The sequence below is a fragment of the Pan paniscus genome, chromosome 11 (assembly GCF_029289425.2).
Source record: "Pan paniscus chromosome 11, NHGRI_mPanPan1-v2.0_pri, whole genome shotgun sequence".
Taxonomy (NCBI): domain Eukaryota; kingdom Metazoa; phylum Chordata; class Mammalia; order Primates; family Hominidae; genus Pan; species Pan paniscus.
The window spans coordinates 29,739,154-29,765,425 of NC_073260.2; the positions used below are offsets into that span (position 1 = coordinate 29,739,154).

The 26,272-nt window shown below is 39.9% G+C and overlaps 1 protein-coding gene across 5 annotated transcripts in view; it reads right to left on the bottom strand.

Moving 5' to 3' along the window:
* Positions 1–26,272, bottom strand: part of PALM2AKAP2 (PALM2 and AKAP2 fusion) — a 528,965-nt gene that overhangs the window by 501,565 nt on the left and 1,128 nt on the right. The window lies entirely within an intron of this gene.

The following is a 26,272-nucleotide window of genomic DNA, read 5'->3' on the forward strand; positions in this document are numbered from 1 at the left end:
GTGTGCCACCATGCCCAGCTTATTTTTGTATTTTTTTTTAGTAGAGATGGGGTTTCACCATGTTGGCCAGGCTGGTCTCAAACTCCTGACCTCAAGTGATACACCTGCCTTGACCTCCCAAAGTGCTGGGATTACAGGCGTGAGCCACCACGCCCAGCTGGGTTACATTCGTTTAAAAGGTCTTGCTTGTTTGTTTCCTTCGTTTTGCTTTTAGAATAAAATTATTGAACCATGACCTCTGGTGTAGGTCTTCGGGCCTAGGTCTGTCCTGTCTTTCTGTATTAGAAAAAAATCCAAAAGTAATTTTTGAAAAACATCTTGGCCTAGCCTACAGCTAGGTACTCGTTCAGGTCATCTCTGGGTGTCAGTAGGGTGGTGTCTGTGTCTTCCTTTAGGGGATAGCTGTTCTTTTTATCTATCTGTCATCATTCTCTTTTCTTCCAGCAACATAGCTTACATTTTCCTTGTTCTCCTATTTCTCTCTCTCCTCCATTCTCCCTCTGATTCCAGAGGAGGGCCTATGAATCTTGAATTGAGTGGCTCAGAATACGAGCATTGTTGGAGGTTGTTCATTCCAGCTGTGGGTCCTTGAAGAACTGTCCACTGAATCCTGGTACTTAGATGCCTGCAGTTGCCTTCGCTTCTGTCTTTTCCAAAGACTGATGTTCACCACTTCCTTCTGTTAGGAAGGGGGCTGTTAGGTCCCCAACATCCTTTCTAAACATTTATTTTCTGCACAAGTTATGCAGAGCTGGTTTCTGTTGCTTGCTTCTGTCGCCTGCACACACAGAACACATCTAACTGCTTTGTTCCTGTTGTGCTTCTTTGGTGGGCTGGCTCTTATGCCTGATTCTTCTCTGGGTCACCACCTTTGTCCAGCTTTTGCTATGTTTTTTTCCTCTGGTAATCCAGCCTGGTTATTCATTGGGAGCCTTCTGCTGACTCCCAAGGCTTCTGCTAACAAGGGTGCCAGACCCATAAGGAGCAGACACCTGTAATGGCAAATCCAAATTGCAAGTGGGAGCCTGGACATTTAGAACCAAGAGCAGTGGCATAAAGCGTGGAGTCAGCCCACCAGAACTGAGAGTGGGAGAGAAGTGAAATTTACTACAATCAACAAATGTGAAATAAGCTTAACTGGTTGTGATATCATCTCTGGTTTCTGTGTAAAATAATAGTATAAGAGCATTTTCATTCATTCACCTGGGCCTATACCCTTCCTATACCCTTCCATTTAATGAAGAATACAGAAAGCATTTAAGAGTTGTTTTTCCAAATTGAGATTCATCAAAAAGAGGCACAAAAGACCTCCAACTGCATTTAAAAAGATACTTTGTGAGGGCTTTCCAAGATGGCCGAATAGGAACAGCTCTGATCTGCAGCTCCCAGCGTGATCAATGCAGAAGATGGGTGATTTCTGCATTTCCAACTGAGGTACCTGGTTCATCTCACTGGGGCTAGTTGGAGAGTGGATGCAGCCCACAGAGGGTGAGCCGAAGCAGGGCAGGGCGTCACCTCACCAGGGAAGCTCAAGGAGTCAGGGGATTTCCCTTTCCTAGCCAAGGGAAGCCATGACAGACTACCTGGAAAAACAGGACACTCCTGCCCAAATACTGTGCTGTTCCCAAGGTCTTAGCAACTGGCAGACAAGGTGATTCTCTCCCGTACCTGGCTGTGCACCTCCCACACCTATGGAGCCTTGCTCACTGCTAGCGCAGCAGTCTGAGATGATCTGTGAGACAGCAGCCTGGCTGGGGGAGGGGCATCCGCCATTGCTGAGGCTTGAGTAGGTAAACAAAGCAGCAGGGAAGCTCGAACTGGGTGGAGCCCACTGCAGCTCAACAAGGCCTACTACCTCTAGACTCCACCACTGTGGGCAGGGCATAGCTGAACAAAAGGCAGCAGACAACTTCTGCAGATTTAAATGTCCCAGTCTGACAGCTCTGAAGAGAGCAGTGGTTCTCCCAGCACAGCATTTGAGCTCCAACAAGGGACAGACTGCCTCCTCAAGCGGGTCCCTGACCGCCACGTAGCCTAACTGGGAGACACCTCCCAGTAGGGGTAAACAGACACTTCATATAGGTGGCTGCCCCTCTGGGACGAAGCTTCCAGAGGAAGGATCAGGCAGCAATATTTGCTGTTCTGCAGCCTCCACTGGCGATACCCAGGCAAACAGTGTCCGGAGTGCAACTCTAGCAAACTCCAACAGACCTGCATCTAAAGGACCTGACTGTTAGAAGGAAAACTAACAAACAGAAAGGAATAGCATCAACATCAACAAAAAGGTCATCTACACCAAAACCCCATCTGTAGGTCACCAATATCAAAGACCAAAGGTAGATAAAACCAACAAGATGGGTAGAAACCAGAGGAGAAAAGCTGAAAATTCTAAAAATCAGAATGCCTCTTCTCCTCCATAGGATCGCAGGTCCTTGCCAGCAATGGAACAAAGATGGACGGAGAATGACTTTGACGAGTTGACAGAAGGAGGCTTCAGAAGGTCGGTAATAACAAACTTCTCAGAGCTAAAGGAGGAGGTTCAAACCCATCGCAAGGAAGCCAAAAACTTTGAAAAAAGATTAGATGAATGACTAACTAGAACAAACACTGTAGAGAAGAACTTAAATGACCTGATGGAGCTGAAAACCTTGGCACGAGAACTTTGTGACACGTGCACAAGCTTCAATAGCTGATTCAATCAAGTGGAAGAAAGGGTATCAGTGATTGAAGATCAAATTAATGAAATAAAGTGATAAAACAAAGTTAGAGAAAAAAGAGCAAAAAGGAACAAACAAAGCTTCCAAGAAATATGGGACTATGTGAAAAGACCAAACTACATTTGATTGGTGTACCAGAAAGTGATGGGGAGAATGGAACCAAGTTGTAAAACACTCTTCAGGGTATTATCCAGGAGAACTTCCCCAACATAGCAAGGCAGGCCAACACTCAAATTCAGGAAATACAGAGAACACCACAAAGATACTCCTCAAGAAGAGCAACCCCAACACACATAATTGTCAGATTCACCAAGGTTGAAATGAAGGAAAAAGTGTTAAGGGCAGCCAGAGAGAAAGGTTGAGTTACCCACAAAGGGAAGCCCATCAGACTAACAGCAGATCTCTTAGCAGAAACTCTACAAGCCAGAAGAGAGTGGGGACCAATATTCAACATTCTTAAAGAAAAGAATTTTCAACCCAGAATTTCATATCCAGTCAAACCAAGCTTCAAAAGTGAATGAGAAATAAAATCCTTTACAGAGAAGCAAATGCTGAGAGATTTTTGTCACCACCAGGCCTGCCTTACAAGAGCTCCTGAAGGAAGCACTAAACATGGAAAGAAACAACCGGTACCAGCCACTCCAAAAACAGGCAAAACTGTAAAGACTATCAATGCTATGAAGAAACTGCATCAATTAATGGGCAAAATAACCAGCAAATATCATAATGACAGGATCAAATTCACACATAACAATATTAACATTAAATGTAAATGGGCTAAATGCCCCAATTAAAAGACACAGACTGGCAAATTGGAGAAAGAGTCAAGACCCATCAGTGTGTTGTATTCAGGACACCCATCTCACGTGCAAAGACACACACAGGCTCAAAATAAAGGGATGGAGGAAGATCTACCAAGCAAATGGAAAACAAAAAAAGGCAGGAGTTGCAATCCTAGTCTCTGATAAAACAGACTTTAAACTAACAAAGATCAAAAGAGACAAAGAAGGCCATTACATAATGGTAAAGGGATCAATTCAACAAGAAGACCTAACTATCCTAAATATATATGCACCCAATACAGCAGCACCCAGATTCATAAAGCAAGTCCTTAGAGACCTACAGAGAGACTTAGACTCCCACACAATAATAATGGGAGACTTTAACACCCCACTGTCAATATCAGACAGATCAATGAGATGGAAGGTTAACAAGGATATCCAGGACCTGAACTCAGCTCTGCAACAAGCAGACCTAATAGACAGCTACAGAACTCTCCACCCCAAATCAACAGAATATACATTCTTCTTAGCACCACATCACACTTATTATAAAATTGACCACATAATTAGAAGTAAAGCCCTCCTCAGCAAATGTAAAAGAACAGAAATCACAACAAGCTGTCTGTCAGACCACAGTGCAATCAAATTAGAACTCAGGATTAAGAAACTCACTCAAAACCACACAACTACATGGAAACTGAACAACTTGCTCCTGAATGACTACTGGGTAAATAACAAAGTGAAGGCAGAAATAAAGAAGTTCTTTGAAACCAATGAGAACAAAGACACAATGTATCAGAATCTCTGGGACACATTTAAAGCAGTGTGTAGAGGGAAATTTATAGCACTAAATGCCCACAAGAGAAAGCAGGAAAGATCTAAAATCGACACCCTAACATCACAATTAAAAGAACTAGAGAACCAAGCAAACACATTCAAAAGCTAGCAGAAGGCAAGAAATAACTAAGATCAGAACAGAACTGAAAGAGATAGAGACACAAAAAACCTTTCAAAAAATCAATGAAGCCAGAAGCTTGTTTTTGAAAATATCAACAAAATTGGTAGACCGCTAGCCAAACTAATAAAGAAGAAAGGAGAGAAGAATCAAATACAAGGAGAGAAGAATCAAATAGATGCAATAAAAAAAGATAAAGGGGATATCAGCACCAATCCCACAAAAATACAAGCTATCATCAGAGAATACTATAAACACCTCTACGCAAATAAACTTGAAAATCTAGAAGAAATGGATAAATTCCTGGACAATACACCCTCCCAAGACTAAACCAGGAAGAAGCTGAATCTTTGAATAGACCAGTAACAGGCTCTGAAATTGAGGCAATAATTAATAGCCTACCAACCAAAAAAAGTCCAGGACCAGACAGATTCACAGCTGAATTCTACCAGAGATACAAAGAGGAGCTGGTACCATTCCTTCTGAAACTATTCCAATCAATAGAAAAAGAGGGACTCCTCCCTAACTCATTTTATGAGGCCAACATCATCCTGATATCAAAACCTGGCAGAGACACAACAAAAAAAGAGAATTTTAGACCAATATCCCTGATGAACATCGATGCAAAAATCCTCAATAAAATACTGGCAAACCAAATCCAGCAGCACATCAAAAAGCTTATCCACCACGATCAAGTTGGCTTCATCCCTGGGATGCAAAGCTGGTTCAACATACGCAAATCAATAAACGTAATCCATCACATAAACAGAACCAAAGACAAAAACCACATGATTATCTCAATAGATGCAGAAAAGGCCTTTGACAAAATTCAACAGCCCTTCAGGCTAAAAACTCTCAAAAAACAAGGTACTGATGGGGCATATTTCAAAATAATAAGAGCTATTTATGACAAATCCACAGCCAATATCATATTGAATGGGCAAAAACTGGAAGCATTCCCTTTGAAAACTGGCACAAGACAGGGATGGCCTCTCTCACCACTCCTATTCAGCATAGTGTTGGAAGTTCTGGCCAGGGCAATCAGGCAGGAGAAAGAAATAAAGGGTATTCAATTAGGAAAAGAGGAAGTCAAATTGTCCCTGTTTGTAGATGACATGATTGTATATTTAGAAAACCCCATCATCTCAGCCCAAAATCTCCTTAAGCTGATAAGCAACTTCAGCAAAGTCTCAGGATCCAAAATCAATGTGCAAAAATCACAAGCATTCTTATACACCATTAACAGACAAACAGAGAGCCAAATCATGAGTGAACTCCCATTCACAATTGCTTCAAAGAGAATAAAATACCTAGGAATCCAACTTACAAGGGATGTGAAGGACCTCTTCAAGGAGAATTACAAACCACTGCTCAACAAAATAAAACAGGACACAAACAAATGGAAGAATATTCCATGCTCATGGACAAGAAAAATCAATATCTTGAAAATCGCCTTGCTGCCCAAAGTAATTTATAGATTCAAAATGCCATCCCCATCAAGCTACCAATGACTTTCTTCACAGAATTGGGAAAAACTACTTTAAAGTTCATATGGAACCAAAAAAGAGCCCACATTGCCAAGACAATCCTAAGCAAAAAGCACAAAGCTGGAGGCATCACGCTACCTGACTTCAAACTATACTACAAGGCTGCAGTAACCAAAACAGCATGGTACTGGTACCAAAACAGATATAAAGACCAATGTAAAAGAACAGAGGCCTCAGAAATAACACCACACATCTACAACCATCTGATCTTTGACAAACCTGACAAAAACAAGAAATGGGGAAAGGATTCCCTATTAAATAAATGGTGCTGGGAAAACTGGCTAGTCAAATGTAGAAAGCTGAAACTGGATCCCTTCCTTACACCTTACACAAAAATTAATTCAAGATGGATTAAAGACTTAAATGGTAGACCTAAAACCATGAAAACCCTAGAAGAAAACCTAGGCAATACCATTCAGGACATAGGCATGGGCGAGGACTTCATGTCTAAAGCAACAAAAACAATGGCAACAAAAGCCAAAACAGACAAATGGGATCTAATTAAACTAAAGAGCTTCTGCATGGCAAAAGAAACAACCATCAGAATGAACAGGCAACCTACAGAATGGGAGAAAATTTTTGCAATCTACCCATCTGACAAAGGGCTAATATCCAGAATCTACAAAGAACTCAAACAAGTTTACAAGAAAAAAACAACCCTATCAAAAAGTGGGCAAGGTATATGAATAGATACTTCTCAAAAGAAGACATCTATGCAGCCAAAAGACACATGAAAAAATGCTCATGATCACTGGTCATCAGAGAAATGAAAATCAAAACCACAATGAGATACCATCTCATGCCAGTTAGAATGGCAATCATTAAAAAGTCAGGAAACAACAGATGCTGGAGAGGATATGGAGAAATAGGAATGCTTTTACACTGTTGATGGGAGTGTAAATTATTTCAACCATTGTGGAAGACAGTGTGGGGTTTCCTCAAGGATCTAGAACTAGAATTACCATTTGACAAGGATCATAAATCATGCTACTATAAAGACACATGCACACGTATATTTATTGCAGCACTATTCACAATAGAAAAGACTTGGAAACAACCCAAATGTCCATCAATGATAGACTGGATTAAGAAAATGTGGCACATATACACCATGGAATACTATGCAGCCATAAAAAAGGATGAGTTCATGTCCTTTGCAGGAAAATGGATGAAGCTGGAAAGCATCATTATCAGCAAACTATCACAAGGACAGAAAACCAAACACAGCATGTTCTCACTCACAGGTGGGAACTGAACAATGAGATTACTTGGACACTGGGTGGGGAACATCACACACCAGGGCCTGTTGGGAGTTGGGGGGCTTGGGGAGGGATAGCATTAGGAGAAATACCTAATGTAAATGATGAGTTGATGGGTGCAGCAAACCAACATGGCACATGTATACCTATGTATCAAACCTGCACGTTGTGCACATGTACCCTAGAACTTAAAGTATAATAATAATTTTTAAAAAGATACTTTGCTAGGGTTTGTATCTCAAGAAGCCACACATTTTTCTGAAAGAGTTGTTTTTGGGTCAGGTGCAGTAGCTTATACCTATAATCCCAGCATTCCGGGAGGCCAACATGGGAGGACTCCTTGAGCCCAGGAGTTTGAGACCAGCCTGGGCAACATGGCAAGACCCCCATCTCTACAAAAAATTAGCTGAGTGCAGTAGTGCGTGCCTGTAGTTCCAGCTACTTGGGATACTGAGGGAGGAGGATCACTTGAGCCTGAGAGGTAAAGGGTGAAGTAAACCATGATCACACCACTGCACTCCAGCCTGGGCAACTGAGCAAGACTCTGTCTCAAAAAAATAAATAAAAAGTTTTTTCGAAGTGCACTTATAGTATTTGTATTAATGCGCAGTTGTATGCTTTGTGTAAGCATTTTATCTGAATTTTCTATAAAAAGTTTTTTAGTGGAGCAATATGAATTTTAGTTAGAATACAATCTAATTTATAATTATGGATACATCATTTTACTTAGAGCTGACTGACATCTTTGCAAAGTGTTAAATGTTTATAAAATTCTACTATACATTGAAATATTACTCAGCAATAAAAGACCTGGACTACTGATAATATACTATGGTGTAGAAAGACCTTGAAAACATTATGCTAAGTGGAAGAAGCCAGTCACAAAAGACCACGTATTGTGTTATTCCATTTATATGAAATGTCCAGAATTTAAAAATCTATATAGATAGAAAGTAGATTAGTGACTGCCTAAGGCTGGAAAGATAGGGTATTGGGAGGGGGTGGGTAAGGGAGTAGGGGGGATTCTTGGGCTTAAAAAAGTGTTCTAAAATTGATTTTGATGAAGGATGCCTGGGCAACATGGCTTTGTGGATGGACTTTATGGGCAACTTTGTGGATACACCACTAAAAGCCATTGAACTGTACACTTTATAAATGGATTAATTGTGTGGTATTTAAATCATCTCTCAAAAAAGCTGTTTAAAAATTCTGCTTAGTTTGGTTTAACCTATTCTCTGAAGCAATCCCTCCTTCTCACACAAAAAAAATCCCATTACATAGCATTTTTACCATTTTTAGGATATGAAATATGTATTTGGAGGTGGACATAATGAAGAAAGATTGAGCATTAATATCTTTTCCATTCATAGTTCATGTTTGTTTGGAAGATATTTGCTTTATTTACTCTCAAAGGCAACTTTCTGTAGAGATACATGGAGTTAAACAATCTGTAAATGTACTGGACTTTATTTTTTCACATAAAGGTCCTGCAAGTTTGTGCTATATTTATTTATAAGTACTTTTCGGATTTTGTTATTATTGAAATTGTATTTTTTCTTAAAAATTAGATTTTCTACTTATTATGGGACTGTTGAAATGAAATTGATTTTTTATATTCATCATGTATCTAGCAACCATATTAAAGTCTCACACGATCTGACGGTTTTTCAAGGGGAAATCCCTTTCACTTGGCTCTAATTCTCCCTCTTGCTTGCTGCCATGTAAGATGTGCCTTTTGCCCTCCACCATGATTGTGAGGCCTCCTCAGCCGTGTGCAACTGTGAGTCCATTAAACCTCTTTTTACTTTATAAATTACCCAGTCTCAGGTATGTCTTTATCAGCAGTATGTAAGTGAACTAATAAAATAACTTTCTTCTATTTCTAGTTTGCTAAGAGTTTTTTATTATGTACGGACACTCATGTGCTAAACTCATTATTCCTAAATTCCCTTGAGACATGAACATATTATTTAAATATCTTTATATCTTTATAAGATTTTTGGAAAGGTCAGAAGGGATATTTATAAAATTGGCTATATTGATACAGGGAATGAAAACCTGATTACAGAATACTAGAAATTTCTGCCTATCAACTTGAATCTTGTCTCTGTCTATACTACCTACACTCAATACCAAAGTGATCTCATTCATCCAATGGCCTTAAACACCATCCATGGACTAATGATTCCCCAGTTGAACTCCTGAACCTCCCTGAACACAAGACTCATACAGCCAACCACCCTCTCAGCATTTCCATCTGAATGTCTAATAAGCATTTCAAACTTAACACGCTCCCAAACCAAATCTTACTTTCCCACCCCCAAACAAGGGTTCCCTATTTGAGCAAATTGCACATCATTTACCTACTGCTCAAGCCAAAATACTTTGGCCTCCTCTGTGAGTCCTCTCTTTTTGCCACAATATACATACAACCTGACACACACACACACACACACACAAACACACACACAAATCTGTGAGCTCAATCTCCAAAACTTACACCAAGTCTGACCCTTTCTCATCTCCCCAGGGATGACATGCCACTCCCTAGCTCCCAGCCATCCTCACTTCTTGCCTGACATCCTGAGACCCAAAGAAAAACTGCTATGAGCAGGGAGAGCTTAGGTTCTAGCACTCAGTTACCTAGCCTTCTGCTCATCAGCAAACACCCAACTATCATTGCCTCTACCTGAGCTTCTCTGAGGATTCAAACCCCCAAACCCTATCATTTAACTATACCAACTCACTCCCTCAAGGCAATTAACCTGTCTTTCCGTTTCTGTTTCCTAGAAATGTGTTTACACAGTATGGGTATGTTCTTTCTGTCTCTGTCTGTCTGTCTCTCTCTCTCTCTCTCTGTCATCCTCTCTTCTGCTGTATTTCTCTCCCTCTGTCTCCCCTGCTCCCAAGACCCTCCATTGATTTTACACACACACACACACACACACACACACACAAATACCATATTGCTTTTGTTCTCAGAAAACATAAAGCCACCACACTAAACAACTGGCTGATTCCTCCCAAGCAAAGCTTCCTTCTTAGCCCCCAGATGTGCTGGTTTGAAAAGTGTGAACATTCTCCCTCCTCAAAAAACCAATCAGTCATGATATTTCATGGTCCAGATGAAAGGCCATCAGGCTGGTGCCTGAAGAAGCAAAATATCATAAATTGCAAATGACAAATGGTTGCTTTGCTCCTGAATCTGAAACAATCTCACAGTGGTTGAGAATTTTTTTCTTACAAAATGTTTGGCTAGGACCACAGAGATTCTGACCCTGGGGCATCTCTGACCTTTAATATGATGCACTGACATCTCTTTTACAGAGAATACATTTTTCAGTGTCAAAGCTTTTAGCCACAAGGCAGTGTAACTTCATTTGAGAAATAAGTGTTGACTGTATCCAAGGTGAACATCATACAGCTTCAATATAGTTGGGAGGGACCTCTTAGCTCCTAAACTCAAATGACTGACAATATTGCTACAGTATAATGGGTGAGACCAGGGGCTTGAGGAGGCTAAGATGAAAGGAAAGGAAGAATCCTCCTCATCAATATCACAGTGTGTTTGTCTATTATGCCATCATTAGCAGTACCAATTTTGAATTCTCTCCTCAGAGACTGTTGTGAAATCCGACCACTTCTCACCATCCGGACTGGCACAGCCATCAATCACACCCATCAGTTCTCACCTGCAACAGGTCTCCAGCCTCCTCTCATCTCCTAATTCCTCTTTGCCCTCTACAGCCTGTTCTTCACACAACAACCATAACCATCTTTTTAAACTACATATCAGATTGTGTAACTTCTCTGCTTAAAATCCCCCAATAGTTTCCTTTCATCATCTAAACAAAAGCCAGACTCTTGCTACAGCACTCAGAGACAGATCACTGTGGACCCACTGAAGCTTAAGAGCCACGGCCCTTCACTTGGAGCCCCTGAAAACTCTGGAAGGGACCTAGTAATGTGTTTTCAAGGGATGGGCATGTTTTTGTAAAGTTTGCAAAAGGAAGATACGTTTTTATTCTTCCTCTGCAAGGGCCTTCAAAGTTGCATAAACTTTGAGCCTCGTGACACCTGGACCTAAGTGGCCTAGAAGGTCTGGCTGACCTAGCCTCTGATCTCTTCTCCCCCAGCATCTCCCCCAGTCACCACCCTCGAGCCCCTTCCACCACCATGGCGCCCTTTCTAGCTCAGGCTTCGCACTGGCCATTCCTTTTGCCTGGAGCTCTCCTTCCTCCTATGTTACATGAGGTTGCCCACACCCACTTTTTGCCCCAACGTCAGATACTCTAACCCATTTTTAAATTTTCTTTTTCTGGTAGGATTTTATTGGTATCTAGAATTGCTTATTTATCATTCTTGTGTTTATACAAGGGCTGGGATGCTGTCCATTTCCTCAATAGCCTCAACTTCTAGAAAATACTGTACTGGCTCATAATAGGCTTTCAATAATATCTATTAACCCTTATGCCCAAAAGAATATAAAGCTCAAACACATACTTGTACACCAGTGTTCATGGCAGCACTATTCATGATACCCAAAAGGGGGAAACAACCCAAATGTCGATCAATAGATGAATGAATAATAAAATGTGGTATAGCCATACAATGGAATATTATTCAGCCTTAAAAAGGAATAAAATTTTGACACAGGCTACAACATGGATAAACCTTCAAAGCATTACACAAAGTGAAATTATCCAGACACAAAAGAATAAATAGTGTTTGATTCTACATATATGGGACACCGAGAGTAGGCAGTTTCACAGAAACCAAAAGTAGAATGGGGGGTAGGGGATGGGGAGAATAGGGAGATGATGTTTTATGGGTAGAGAATTTCAGTCTGGGATGATGAAAAAGTTCTGGAAATGGTGATGATTGCACAACATGGTTAATGTACTTAATGCCACTGAATTATGCACTTATAAATGGTTACAATGGTAAATTTTATGCTATGTATATTTTACCACACACACAAAATACATATATATAGAGAGAAAGAGACCCTTTATCCATATTTTGTAAGATGGACTATATAAATCTCTGTTCCTTGTCACCCAGAGGGCCTATGGCTGCCCTTGAGCAATCTTTTTTTTTTTTTTTTTGAGACCGAGTCTCGCTCTGTCGCCCAGCCTGGAGTGCAGTGGCCGATCTCGGCTCACTGCAAGCTCCACCTCCCAGGTTCATGCCATTCTCCTGCCTCAGCCTCCCGAGTAGCTGGGACTACAGGCGCCCGCCACCACACCCAGCTAATTTTTTTGTACTTTTAGTAGAGACATGGTGAAACCCTGAGACCATCAGCCAGGATGGTCTCAATCTCCTGACCTCATGATCCACCTGCCTCGGCCTCCCAAAGTGCTGGGATTACAGGCGTGAGCCACCGCGCCCGGCCCCTGCCCTTGACCAATCTTAGGAAGCAGGAAAATGTGGGGAGAGAGTGACAAGTGCCAAAGCTTTTCCAGAAAATTGGGGATTTTGATCTTAGGAATCCTTTTCTAATTCCCAAGAGATGGTTGAATGGGGAAAGAAAAGAAAAACTACCAAAATAAGACACAGATAGGCACATCTGAAAGATGGCATTTTAGAAGGAGGCTTTAAAAAGCATGAAGTTTAATACACATACACACACACACACACACACACACACACACCATACACATACATACATGCACCTCTAATTTGTGTTATTCCAGGGTAGAACACTCCTCCTCTACTTGCACTGAAGTCATAGACACACCATCCTGATATAACAAAATGCTTTTAATTTCAAGATCTAAAGTAAAACTAACAGGAAAGCAAATTGTACAGCTGATGAAGGCTGGGAGTGAACATATTGAGTCCTTCAGAACTGTGCTTTAGCTCACCCAAATGTAATTAGGTTTGAAGAGCCATCATTTTACCAAGCAATCAAGAATCCATAACTGAACCTTGTTCTGTGCAGTCTAATTAACAAATATGCATTGTCTTTATAAAGCTTAGCTCCCATTACAATGAAAGAGTTTTGGAGATAATTCTCATCTCACATAAATGAAAACACAACTTACTAACATGTTTGAATTATCTTTTACAAAACAAGTTGCTTTTCCCTTGCTTTTAATAGTAAGGATCCCAGAGTTTATTGATCTTGTTCAGAAAATGGAATACCACGAGCTTCTTGGGCCTAACACATCATATTCATATTATATCCATATAATCATAACTAGAGATTTATACCAAGATATTATGGCTTACAGCCACATGAGGCCATAAACAATTAGATTCACTACTTTTAAAATATTAAAGGACTGACCAAAGAAGAATATTTTTAGGATATAAATTATTTATGACCACAAAATTTTCAAATCATATTTTAAAAGATAAGATTGCATTTATCTATCTCATATACACTTATTGGCTAACCCCTACCCCATTCTGATTTCCCAAAAAATACAGACTTTGCCTATCCACATGTAACTGCTAAGTTGTGCCAATTAAAATGAAGAGCCAGGTTTTGCTCTGTGTGTTTACTTGTTCCACACACAGATTGTTGAACTCCAATTCATCATCAGACTCGCCTACTATGAGATTGTCTTAGGATGGGAAATGTAAAAGGATGAGGAACCCCACACCCACGTCTTGTGTTATATAAAGCCCTGTGCTCTATATTTGCACTGAGAATGTTGCTACTCAGAGTGTGGTCTGCAGACCAGCAGCATCAACATCACCTCCTGGGAAGCTTGTTGGGAACACAGGAACCCCCCAACTACACTCCCTATCTACAGAATCAGGATCTGCTTTTCAACATGACCCCAAATGATTCATATGCACATTACAGTGGGAAAGATGCTGTCTTAGGAAATGAGACCTTATTGTTAATGTCTTTGATTTTAAATGCTGCACCTCCCGCTCAGAAGCAAAGAAGTAAGAAAAGTATTGAAAGGATGGAGGACTTCAAAAGTGTTTCTGGACCAACTTATTTAACGTTTCTCTGGATGGCTCATAGGTGCAGTGGGACAACTTTTAATGCCTTTCAGAGGATCAGAGGCTTTCGATGTGATCTCAGCAAACATGACTAAAACCAAGTATCTACAAAGGGTTTAGCAGTGCCCACCAAATCTTCATATCGTTTTGTTTGTTCTGTTTTGGTTTTTGTGTTGTTTCCTTTTTGTTCTTTGTTTTTTGTTTCATTTTGTTTGTGATCCCACTTTGCACCATCATCTGAAAGCTGAGTTTCTGATTCCTCAAGGGGGCAGGCATTCTCCACAATGCTGCCTCACCCATGATCACGGAGGCAGCATTAGTCATAGTGCAAACTAAAAGAGTTGAAGGTTAAGTCAGTTATTCAAACTAGTTTTAATACAGGATTTGGGTTGCTAATTTTTTAAGTAAATGACTTAACCAGTTGTAAGATGACTAGTCCAAACATTAAAGATTTTTTTATGCTAAATTAATTTCAAGGGCTATGAAATAGGCTTGGATTTTGACCTCATCTTAGAATCCCTGGACTCCTAAAAATCATTTAGGCTCCTGCCCCAATGCTATGTGCCTCTGACAGATAGTATTCCATCAAACCTTTCCTTTGCATAAACACTTGCTATGTTTTATTATAATTACTTGACCAACTATGTTTCTCATTAGGTTGTGACCCCTATGAAGGCAAAGACAATGTCTTACTCCTATTTGTACCACAGATACCCATAAAAGTGTCTGGCACATACCAGGTACTTACTAATTATGAGTTGAATGAATTAATAAATAAACATGATTGACAGAGAAATTGAAGTATTAAAAGTAGGGCAAGCAGTCTAAACAACAACTGACTTTTCAAGTATGAGATATGTATTAGTCTGTTTTTGCATTGCTATAAAGAAATACTGGAGACTAGGTAATTTATAAGGAAAACAGATTTATTTGGCTCACAGTTCTGCAGACTGTACAAGAAGCATAACACCAGCATCTGCTTCTCGTGAGGCCTCAGGAAGCTTCCACTCACAGCAGAAGGTGAAGGGGAGCAGGAGTGTCACATGGCAAGAGAGAGGGGAGGAGGTGCCAGGCTCTGTTAAACAGTCAGCTCTTGCATGAGCTAATTTATTACTTCAGGGAAGGTACCAAGCCATTCATGAGGGATCCACCCTCATGACTCAAACACTTCTCACTAGGCCCCACTGCCAACACTGGGGATCACATTTCAACATGAGATCTGGGTGGGGGGACAAATATCCAAACTATATCAAAATACTATATAAAAGTCAGTGGATTGTGATATATTTAATTTATAACCCATTTATTCAGAACTTGTGAAACACACATTTTCATTACACTATATTTTATGCTTTTGTACTATCTGTGAAGAAGATTACACATGATGGTATAGACTTAATTGACTTGGCAGTAATTTAGGTAGCATCCATTTATGTACTATTAATAGGTTAAATTATCACATTTTTAAATAGCACATCAAATACTATAAAGACCTATTTACAAAAACAGAATTTCGACCAGGAATGTTCCTTCCTATAATGAAGAGAAATAAGATTTCATTTCTTTAAATAAAATAAAATTTTGATTAAGCCTACTCATAACTGAGATTGGTCTTCCCTCTAAGGCATCAAATTTGGGGAATTTTTATTATAAGTTATATATAAGAAAATGACATCTTTCAGTGGGAAGTAAATGAGCACTTTGATATCTGTGGAATAGGAGTGTCTCCTTCTTAAATATTTGAGTGTGCACATAACAACACTCAATATCTCTTCCCTATATTGGAACCTTGAGGTCCAATGACCAGAATGTATGAACAAACAGAAATCACCAGATTCCATCCCGGCAATAAGAAGGGTTCTCATAAGACTTTCAGTGCTTCTATCCTCACATGCTGTGTGAGCTAGGATCCCAGCTGGAAGCAGATGGCATACTCCAACTGGATAATTGAAATAATCTTAATAAAGAGACTGCTTTACAAAGGCAAAGGCAGAGCTGACAGTAACCCACAGCAATAGTGAAGCACCCAGGGGCTAACAAAGTGATAAGGGAGCCATCGCCACATCAAGTCCCAGAGGAGCAAAGGAAGGAAGTGGCTACCAGCAGTGGGAGAGAGCTGTAGCTGTAGCAGTAGGAAGGGCTGCTGCGGCCTTCAGAAGAAGAAAGATGCCCTGGCCAACCCACTGCCCTGTAGAAAGAGAAACCATAGATTAAACCGTACACTGACCTCAATTTTCTCTCATCCATGGTTCTCCTGCTGGTGCCTTCCATTGAGCCAACTCAACAGGAAGTCAAAGAGTAAGAGAGGCAAGCTAAGGGAGTCCATAGAGGTCAGCCTCACAGGGCACAAAGCACAGCCTCATGAGGCATAGGCAGGGAAGGGTAGAAAATGGATTTGAAGGATGAGATGGAGAACATCACCAGATACACCCTTTCCAAAATACTTCTATTGCAAAGTATTTATAATCTCATTCATGAACTCTTTTTTTGCCATACACATTCCTAAGAATTGAGAGAGAATAAAGATATATAATAACAACAGATTTGTTAATAACAATGACATTTGGTAGTTACTAATATTATTTTCGTAGAAACACAAGATTCATTGATTCATTAACTCAAAGATATGGTAAAGTCTTCTCTGTGCTTCCCTCAAAGCTGCTGAAATGAACTAAAAGAAGGAAAAATTGGAAGGAAAATTGTATCTACTGTGAGGCTAGGTATGGTGGCTCACATCTATAATCCCAGCACTTTGGGATGCTGAAGTGGGAGGATTGCTTAAGGCCAGGAATTTGAGACCAACTTGGACAACTTAGTGAGAGCCTATCTCTAATAAAAATGAAAATAATTTAAAAATTAGCCAGGCATGATGGTGTATGCCTATAGTCCCATCTACTTTGGGCCCTGCGGCAAGAAGATCTCTTGAGCCCAGGAATTCAAGGCTGCAGTGAGCTCTGATTGTGCTACTATGCTCCAGCCTAGGTGACAGAGCAAGCCTTCATCTCTAAAAAACAAATAAATAAATGAATAAATTGATCTACTATGAAACTAGCAAAGAGCTACAATTCTCAAATCACAAGCTATAAGAATTATCTGCCAAACAGAGTATAATTTTTATTAAATCAGTGGACAACCCTAAAAGGTGATATAGTCCTCTACAGATCTTAACTGGCTTTCAAATTTCTCTCTAAGTAAGGAGAGAGTACACAAAGGCCCAATGTTTGGTGGTGAGAACTGGCAAAACGTGGGGGACATCTGTGTGAAGGGGCTGGTTCCCTACCAGAGTGAACTGATGGAGAAAGTGACACCGATGGCACTACTGTGTGAATCCTTAATGTTTATTATCTGCAAAACCCGAAAACTGAAAACCTTAACATGGAGGAATCATCTCAAGGCAAGAGATGTAGGAAAATAGAAGGAAAAGAGCAATTACCTTTGTAGTCGATTTGCCCTGCCACTCTCTTCATAAATGCTAAACCAAGTCATCAAGTAGTGGTAAAGCACCAAAAATCTGTCTACCCTCCCGCAACTCACACACACTCAGTAAGCTGGGATATGTGATCTGTCTGAATGATCTGCTCACTCTCTACACAACTTTTTTGAACAGAAGATATTGCAGAGTTGTAAGAATTTTTTATGAGACAAAATATCCAATCCAAAGCTAATGTCTCCCCCAAATCACTGTCTCCATCCCCTCTACCTATTCTTGGGCAAATAGTAGGTTTGGATAGAATTACCTCTATTTGGAAATGGATAATAAATGCAAAGCCATTAACATGCATAGATTCTATATGCAGAGTTATTATTTTTATAAAAATGAGTTACCAGCAAATGGCAGATAAATACATTTCAGAAAAATAGCCCAAGAAATACAGATAATTTTCTGATAAATTATTCTCCATACATTCAAAAAAATTGAATACATGAACTCTTTATTTAAAAAAGTGCAAAATGTGCTAGCCAAGCCAGAAAATAAATTGAAGATAACCATAAAACCATTTCAGAAGTGAGCCCTACTTAGAAACTGCTGCTTAAAAAGAGAGTCAACTATCTACATGACAGACTTCTAAATGTAAGGAAACTCATAGGAACATCAGGAAAAAAATGAGAAAAATTCAGAATTAATAGTTATGGAGAGCAATGGGTAATAGATGTCCCTGTAGTAGATAACAGAACAAATAGATTCTTCAATTGAAAGCCACAGGGAAAATATCTTTACAAAAAAATAAAGGAAAATATGACTCTTCAGAACAAAGGAACTACCATTTTCCAGAAAAAAAAAACAACAACACAATGACTTACAGTAAGAAATATCAAAGAGAAGTTACCAAACTTTCAGTGTTTAAAAATAACTTGATCAGCGTCAAAGCCAAAAAAAAAATTGCAGGAGTGGGAGGGATGGGAGTAGGCAAGCCATCTACAAAGAAGAAATAGTCTAGCCTCAGACTTTCCCAGAGCAAGGGTCAATGCCAGAACACAATGGAATGACATCTTGGGGAATTATGAGGGGCTAAAAACATGATTCTATAATTTTATACACATTCAACTTGTTTGTTCATAGAAACAACCAACAGGCATTTAGAATTTAATACACTTTGGCCCTGTTTGAAAACAAACCCTTTTAACTAAACACTAAATCAACCTATAAGATGCTCAAAAAAGAGGATGTCATTGATGAAAGGGCTGGTGGTGTTCTGACTGCATTTAGATCCAAGACTAACACTCAGCCCACAAAGCATGGCCCTGCCTCAGGACCTTTGCAACTGCTCTTCCTTCTTCTGTATGTCTCATCCCCTCACCTTGTTCAAGTCTCTATCCAAACTTACCAAGTCAGAAACCTGTTCCCTGATGACACTATCAAAAATAACCCTCCCATCACTCTCCAGTCTCCTAATGTGCTTAATTTTTTTAACATTTATTGCTTCCTGACAAAGTATATATGTAATATATGTATTGTCTGTCTCCTCTAACACAATATAAGCTCCTTTGCCTCTTTGACAATTTACTGCTGTATTCTCAGTGCTTGGAGCAGTGCCTAGGATGAAAAGGGCACTCAAAAAGAATCCGTCGATTGAATGAATTAAGAGAATTATGTTCAAATTTGCAAATGCTAAAAACTTTGAAAACATAAAACTAACACTAAGTATTAGTCCATTTTCATACTATTATAAAGATACTACCTGAGACTAGATAATTTGTAAACAAAGAGGTTTTATTGACTCACAGTTCTGCATGGCTGGAGAGGCCTCAGGAAACTTACAATCATGGTGGAAGGGGAAGCAGGCACGTCTTACATGGCAGCAGGACAGAGAGAAAGGGCAGGGGAAACTGCCACTTTTAAACTATCAGATCTTGTGAGAATTCACTCACTATCATGAGAACAGCATGGGGGAAACCATCCCCATAATCCAGTCACCTCCTAACAGGTCCCTTCCTGAACACATGGGGACTACAGTTTGAGATGATATTTGGGTGGGGACACAGAGCCAAACTATATCACACTATAACTGCAACAAATGGTAAAAGGGGGGCTAAGTGACATGTGCTCATTTCCTCAACTTTAAGGTAAGAAATCTATCAATAAAGTCTAAATTTGATGAACTGTAAAACAATCACTTGATCACTTTTAAAAGTCAATGAGATATTTTAAGCTTTGTCTTTGTAAGTGATTTTCACTGTCTTCTGAACATTTGCACCTTGTGGCTTACTAGGGCTTTCTGAGAAAGTGACAAGTAGAGAGAGCAAGAGCACAGACCACGACCACTGACAGTGATAATGTACATCAAGTTAGACTAGTCAAACATAAATATTCAAATATGAATATATAATGTGGCTAGGGTTGTCAAGGATTTGGGGAAACAGGGGCTCTCAAACATGATGAATGGCAATGTAAAGGGATACAATACTTTCGGAGGCACCTGGGCAATATCTAACAAAATTTACAATGTGCATATTCACTCACCCAGCAATTTCATTTCTAGAAAATTGTATGCAGATTTATTTGCAGTGTGGACAAGGATGTTCATTGTAGCATTGAAAATAGTAGCAAAAAGTGGAAACAAGTCTAACTCTTCATCATGAAGAACTGGTTAATGATATTCCAAAAGTAAATACTAAGCAGTTTTATAAAAGTGATGTTTATTGCGGCATTATTCACAATAGCAAAGACTTGGAACCAACCCAAATGTCCAACGATGATAGACTGGATTAAGAAAATGTGGCACATATACACCATGGAATACTATGCAGCCATAAAAATGATGAGTTCATGTCCTTTGTAGGGACATGGATGAAATTGGAAACCATCATTCTCAGTAAACTATCGCAAGAACAAAAAACCAAACACCGCATATTCTCACTCATAGGTGGGAATTGAACAATGAGATCACATGGACACAGGAAGGGGAATATCACACTTTGGGGACTGTGGTGGGGGGGGAGGGGGGAGGGATAGCATTGGGAGATATACCTAATGCTAGATGACGAGTTAGTGGGTGCAGTGCACCAGCATGGCACATGTATACATATGTAACTAACCTGCACAATGTGCACATGTACCCTAAAACTTAAAGTATAATTAAAAAAAAAAAAAGTGAATGAAGTAGATGTGTATATATTGATATTCAAAGCATGTGCTTTACCACTGAGCTACACATGCTGACATATATTGATAAGAAAAAGTATGTAGAATATAATATGAAGTGGAAAAAGCAAGCTGCAGAACAACATATGTGGTATGATTTCATTTATGTAAAAGAAATATTTAAACCTATATATATATATAAGTGTTTCCAACTCTATGATGTTTGCATGGAAAATATCTGGAAAGAGGTTTCCCAAGTGTTCATGGTAATCACCTCTAGGAACTGAGATATGAGTGAGAGAATGGAAAATGGGGATATTTACTTCATAAACTTCCGTAATATTTGAATTGTTTTAAAAAGCATACATTACTTTCATCATAGAAATTAACTTCTAAAAGTCTTACACATTTCTAAACACATTTGTTTAATGCCCACTATATGCTGAGCACACGAAATGCCACATTTTGTGTCATCAGAAGACTGATTCAGCAAGAAAAATAGTTCAAACTCACAAAGTATCCATAGTCACACATAGACTAAGCCGTAAGCTCCTTGAAGACAGGGTAAGGGATGTTTTTAATCACCATTTATCGCAAGTGCCTATCACAGTGCTTCATACATAGAAAGTATTCAATAAATATTTGCTAACTAAATGAGTTACTGGATGAATGAATGAAGGCATATGTTAAGAACCTTAAGTTATCTGTAACTTAATGTCCCTACTGCACTTATTCTTTCATGAACCTAGATTTATTCATTTGCAGAATCAAACTTCAGATGTTTCATGATCACCACTGGATGCTATAAGCCTAAGTCCATGTGATAACAGGCATCTGACTGGTGATGGGGAATGCCACTTCTGGTCCAAGGCTGCCACCCACATTGTCAGAGCCCCAGGGCTTACAGGGATCGCAACAACTTAGAGTTCTCGTGTTATGTTCTTTGTGCCTTTTGGATCCCATACTGTTTTGAAGACCATTCCAGAGAAGTGTGAGGCAAAATCTATAGGTTTGGCATCAAATTAATAACTGCAGGTGTTAAAGTGCATTCCTACAAACACATGGATCTCATACCCAACCCACCCAGGAGGGCAGCAAGTACCTGCCATTGCCTGATGTTTCATGTACCACACAAGAACACTGACATGGTACAGAACATGACACCAACCCCACCTTCTGGTTTTCCAGTAGGTCTTCTCTGTTCTACACATCCAGTACAGAGCATGTCACTAAGAAAAATTTTAACTTCAATCAGTTAGTACCCTCTTTTCTTGTTTATTACCTAGATTTTTCTTTCTTTCTTTTATTTCTTTTTCTGCTTGCTTTGGATTTAGTTTGCTCTTCTAGCCTCTTAAGGTGGAAATTAGACTTTTCTTCTTTTCCAAGATAGACCTTTTGTAAATTTTACTTTATTTTAGATTCAGGTGAGTACATGCGCAAGTTTGTTACATGGGTATATTGTATACTGGTGGGGACTGGGCTTCTAATGTACCCATTACCCAAATAGTGAACACTGTACTCAATAGGTAATTTTTCAACCCTTGTGCCTTCCCACCCTTCCCTGTTTTGAGGTTCCCAGTATCTATTATTTTCATCTTTATGTCCATGTGTACACATCATTTAGCTCTCACTTATAAATGAGAACATGCAATATTTGGTTTTCTGTTTCTGAGTTAGCTCATTTAGGATAATGGCATCCAGCTCCATCCACATTGCTGTAAAGGACATGATTTCATTCTCTTTTATGGCTGGGGTTTTTTTTTTTTTTTTCTTAAACTAAGAAGCTCTTATTTTACTAAAACCAACAATGCTTGTGAAAAAAATGACTATGTATCCTAATTTTCACTAGGTTTCATTTTAAATTGGAAACCTTGGTGATATGGTTTCTCTCTGTGTCCCCACCCAAATCTCGTATTGTAGCTCCCACAATTCCCATGTGTTGGAAACCACCTGGTGGGAGATGATTGAATCATGGGGGCAGGCCTTTCCCTTGCTGGTCTCATGATAGTGAATGGGTCTCATGAGATCTGGTGGTTTTTAAAATTGAAGTTTCTCTGCACAAGCTTTCTTTTTGCCTGCTGCCCTCCACATAAGATGTGACTTGCTCCTCCTTGCCTTCTGCCATGATTGTGAGGCTTCCCCAGCCACATGGAACTGTGAGTTCACCATTCAACCTCTTTCCTTTGTAAATTGCCCAGTCTCAGGTATGTCTTAATCAGCAGCATGAAAACAGACTAATACAGTACATTGGTACCAGTAGAGTTGGGTGTTGCTGAAAAAATAGTCAAAACTGTGAAGCCAACTTTGGAATTGGGTAACAGGCAGAGGTTGAAACAGTTTGGAGGGCTCAGAAGAAGACAGGAAAATGTGGGAAAGTTCAGAACTCCCTAGAGACTTGCTGAATGGCCTTGACCAAAATGCTGATAATGATATGGACAATGAAATCCAGGCTGAGGAGGTCTCAGATGGAAATGAAAATTTTGTTGGGAACTGGAGCAAAGGTGACTCTTGTTATGTTTTAGCAAAGAAACTGGCAGCATTTTTCCCTTGCCCTAGAGATTTGTGGAACTTTGAACTTGAGAGAGATGATTTAGGCCATCTGGTGGAAGAAATTCCTAAGCAGCAAAGCATTCAAGAGGTGACTTGTGTGCTGTTAAAGGCATTTGGTTTTATAAGGGAAGCAGAGCATAAAAGTTGAGAAAATTTGCAGCCTGACAATGTGATAGAAAAGAAAAACCCCTTTTCTGAGGAGAAATTCAATCAGTATACACACACATTTACTGATTTAACATCTATCTCTCATCAGACAAAGAGAATCATGACTGTTTTGTTGACCAGTGCTAATCTCAACAAACATTTGTTGGTTAAATTAAAACATAAAAGAAGTGAATTTAATTCCCTCTTTTAATAAATGTTTATAAATATAAGTTGGTTACAGTAAGTAAGGGGAATGGAGTCCCTATTTCACTCATACTCAAAGTGGGCTTTCCTACCGGGGATGAAATCTGGGGAGTGTTTAGATTGAAGGGTAGGGGCAGTATTTGGCACAAGGGAAATGCTGTGAGACCCAAGGAGGGACAGGAAAAGATGATATTCTAAAAGGGAAAAAAAGAAAGAAAAAGCTCACTATATTAAGTGATGTAGATTGGATGTCCCCCTCCAGGTATCATGTTGAGATGTAATCCCCAGTGTTGTACATGGGGCCTGGTGGGAAGTGTTTTGGTCCTGGGGGTGAATCCTGGGGATGGGGCCTTGGTGTTCACTCGCAATAGTGAGTGAGTTCCCCTGAGATCTGGTTGTTTAAAGTCTGTGACACCCCCCGCCACCCCTTGCTCTTGCTCCTGCTCCCACCATACAACTTGCCAGCCTTCTGCTTCACCTTTCTCCATGACTGAAAGCTTCCTGAGGCCTCACCGGAAGCTGAGCTGACTCCTGTACCACACTTCTATACAGCCTGCAGAATCATCAGCCAATTAAAGCTCTTTTCTTTATAAATTACCCTGTCTCAAGTATTTCTTTATAACAATGCAGGAACAGCCTAATACATTAAGGAAGCAAACGAAGTAGGGCAGAAAACAGAGTTGGAAATTGGGAAGGTTAACCAGGAAGTGAGAACTTTGGAATGTTGCTTGGGAATGGGAAAGCTGAGGCCAAGTTGTTTAGGGAGAAGGAGGCTAATTGAGGCAGTAATTTGGATCCTGTGGAGCAAGAAGAATGTGATGAGGAAGGTCTTTGTTCACAAGGAGTTCCAGGTGTGAGCTTAGCACACCTGGAGGAAACCTTAGCCAGGAGACTCAGAGGGAATGTGGGAAAAAGCTGAGGACCTTTGTAAACTTACCAATCCTGTGTGCTGTTCCAGTTATTGAGCACCCAAGTGCTAAGTCTGGGAGAAACATATCAAATATTAGATTATCCATGTGAGAGCATAAAGATGAAAGTTGCTGCCCTGGCAAATGACCAGGCTCTCCTTTAGCGCTACCCAGTGAGAGGACTAGATCTATGTTCAGTCTCTTGTAAAGGACAGTCTCCATGTCTAAGAAAATGACAGTGAGGAACAAGAATGAAGTGTGCATCAGGCCGAGTCTGTTCCGTATATCCAGGCCTGCTGTGGCTTCTTGCTAGTTCTCACATCTACAGTGGTAACTTGGGAATTATGTTACTCTCAATTGCCCTTCAGGCATTGTCTTTCCCTTTCTTTCCTTCCTTCCCTCCCTCACTCCCTCCCTCCCCCTCTTTCTTTCTTTCTCTTTCTTTCTTTCTCTTTTTCTTCTTCCTTCCTTCCTTCCTTTCTTTCTTTCTTTTTTTGAGATGAGGTTTTGCTCTGTCACCCAGTGCAGTGGTGCAATTATAGTTCAGCGCATTCTCAAACTCCTGGGCTCATCAAGACTTCCTACCACCTCTGTCCTCAAAGCACTGAGATTGCAGTCATGAACCACCACACCATGTATTTCTTTATAAATTAAAAAAAAAAAAAAAAGACTGGGCATGGTGGCTCACACCTATAATCCCAGCAAGACCGGGGCAGGAGGATTGCTTGAGCCCAGGAGTTCAAGACTAGCCTGAGCAACATAGGACAATCCCGTCTGTATGAAAAATTAAAAATTAGCTGGGCATGGTTGTGCATGCCTGTAGTCCCATCAGAAGGCTGAGGTGGGAGGATTGTTTGAGCCCAGGAGGTCAATACTGCAGTGAGCCATGATAGCGCCATTGCACTCCAGCCTGGGTGACAGAGTGAGACCCTGTCTAAAATGAAGAATAGCTTGGTGCCAATCCGAAACCCCAATAAATGCTGTAGACTGTAGTATTAGGTTGGTGCAACAGTAATTTGCGGTTTTTGCCATTGAAAGTAATGGCAAAAACTGCAATTACTGTTGCACCAACCTAATAATAATAGATAATATCCATAGATAATAGATGATATTTATTGAGCTTATTTTATGCCAGGCTCTGTTCTAAGAACCTTATATGTGTATGTATCAATTTACATCATTAACTTCCTTAATGTTCACAAAAAGTACATGAAATAGTTACTATTATTATTCCCATTTCCCAGATGGGGAAAATGAGGCCCAGGGAGATTAACATCATTCAGCAAAGTGTCAGAAGGCTCAAACCAGCCAATCTGACTCTAGAGCCCAGCTCTTAAACATGACACTAGTTCCTTAAATTTGTACATATCTTACAATTTACAAAGCCCTTTGGAAGAGATACAGATATTACATAATCCTCTCAATAATGCTTCAAAGTGAGTAAGGAACATCTTTGTTTCCATTGCAGAGATAGGGAAACTGAGGCTCAGAGACATTCAATTGCTGGAGTAGGAAATCAATAACAGCAGTATCAGGCTAGGTGGGGCCTGAAATCCATGACTGTGACTCCTACAATGCTACACCATCTCTCACTTCTGCTTTAGCAGCCTTTCTGAGGATTAAATTGCATCTACACAATCAGATACGCAGAGGGATA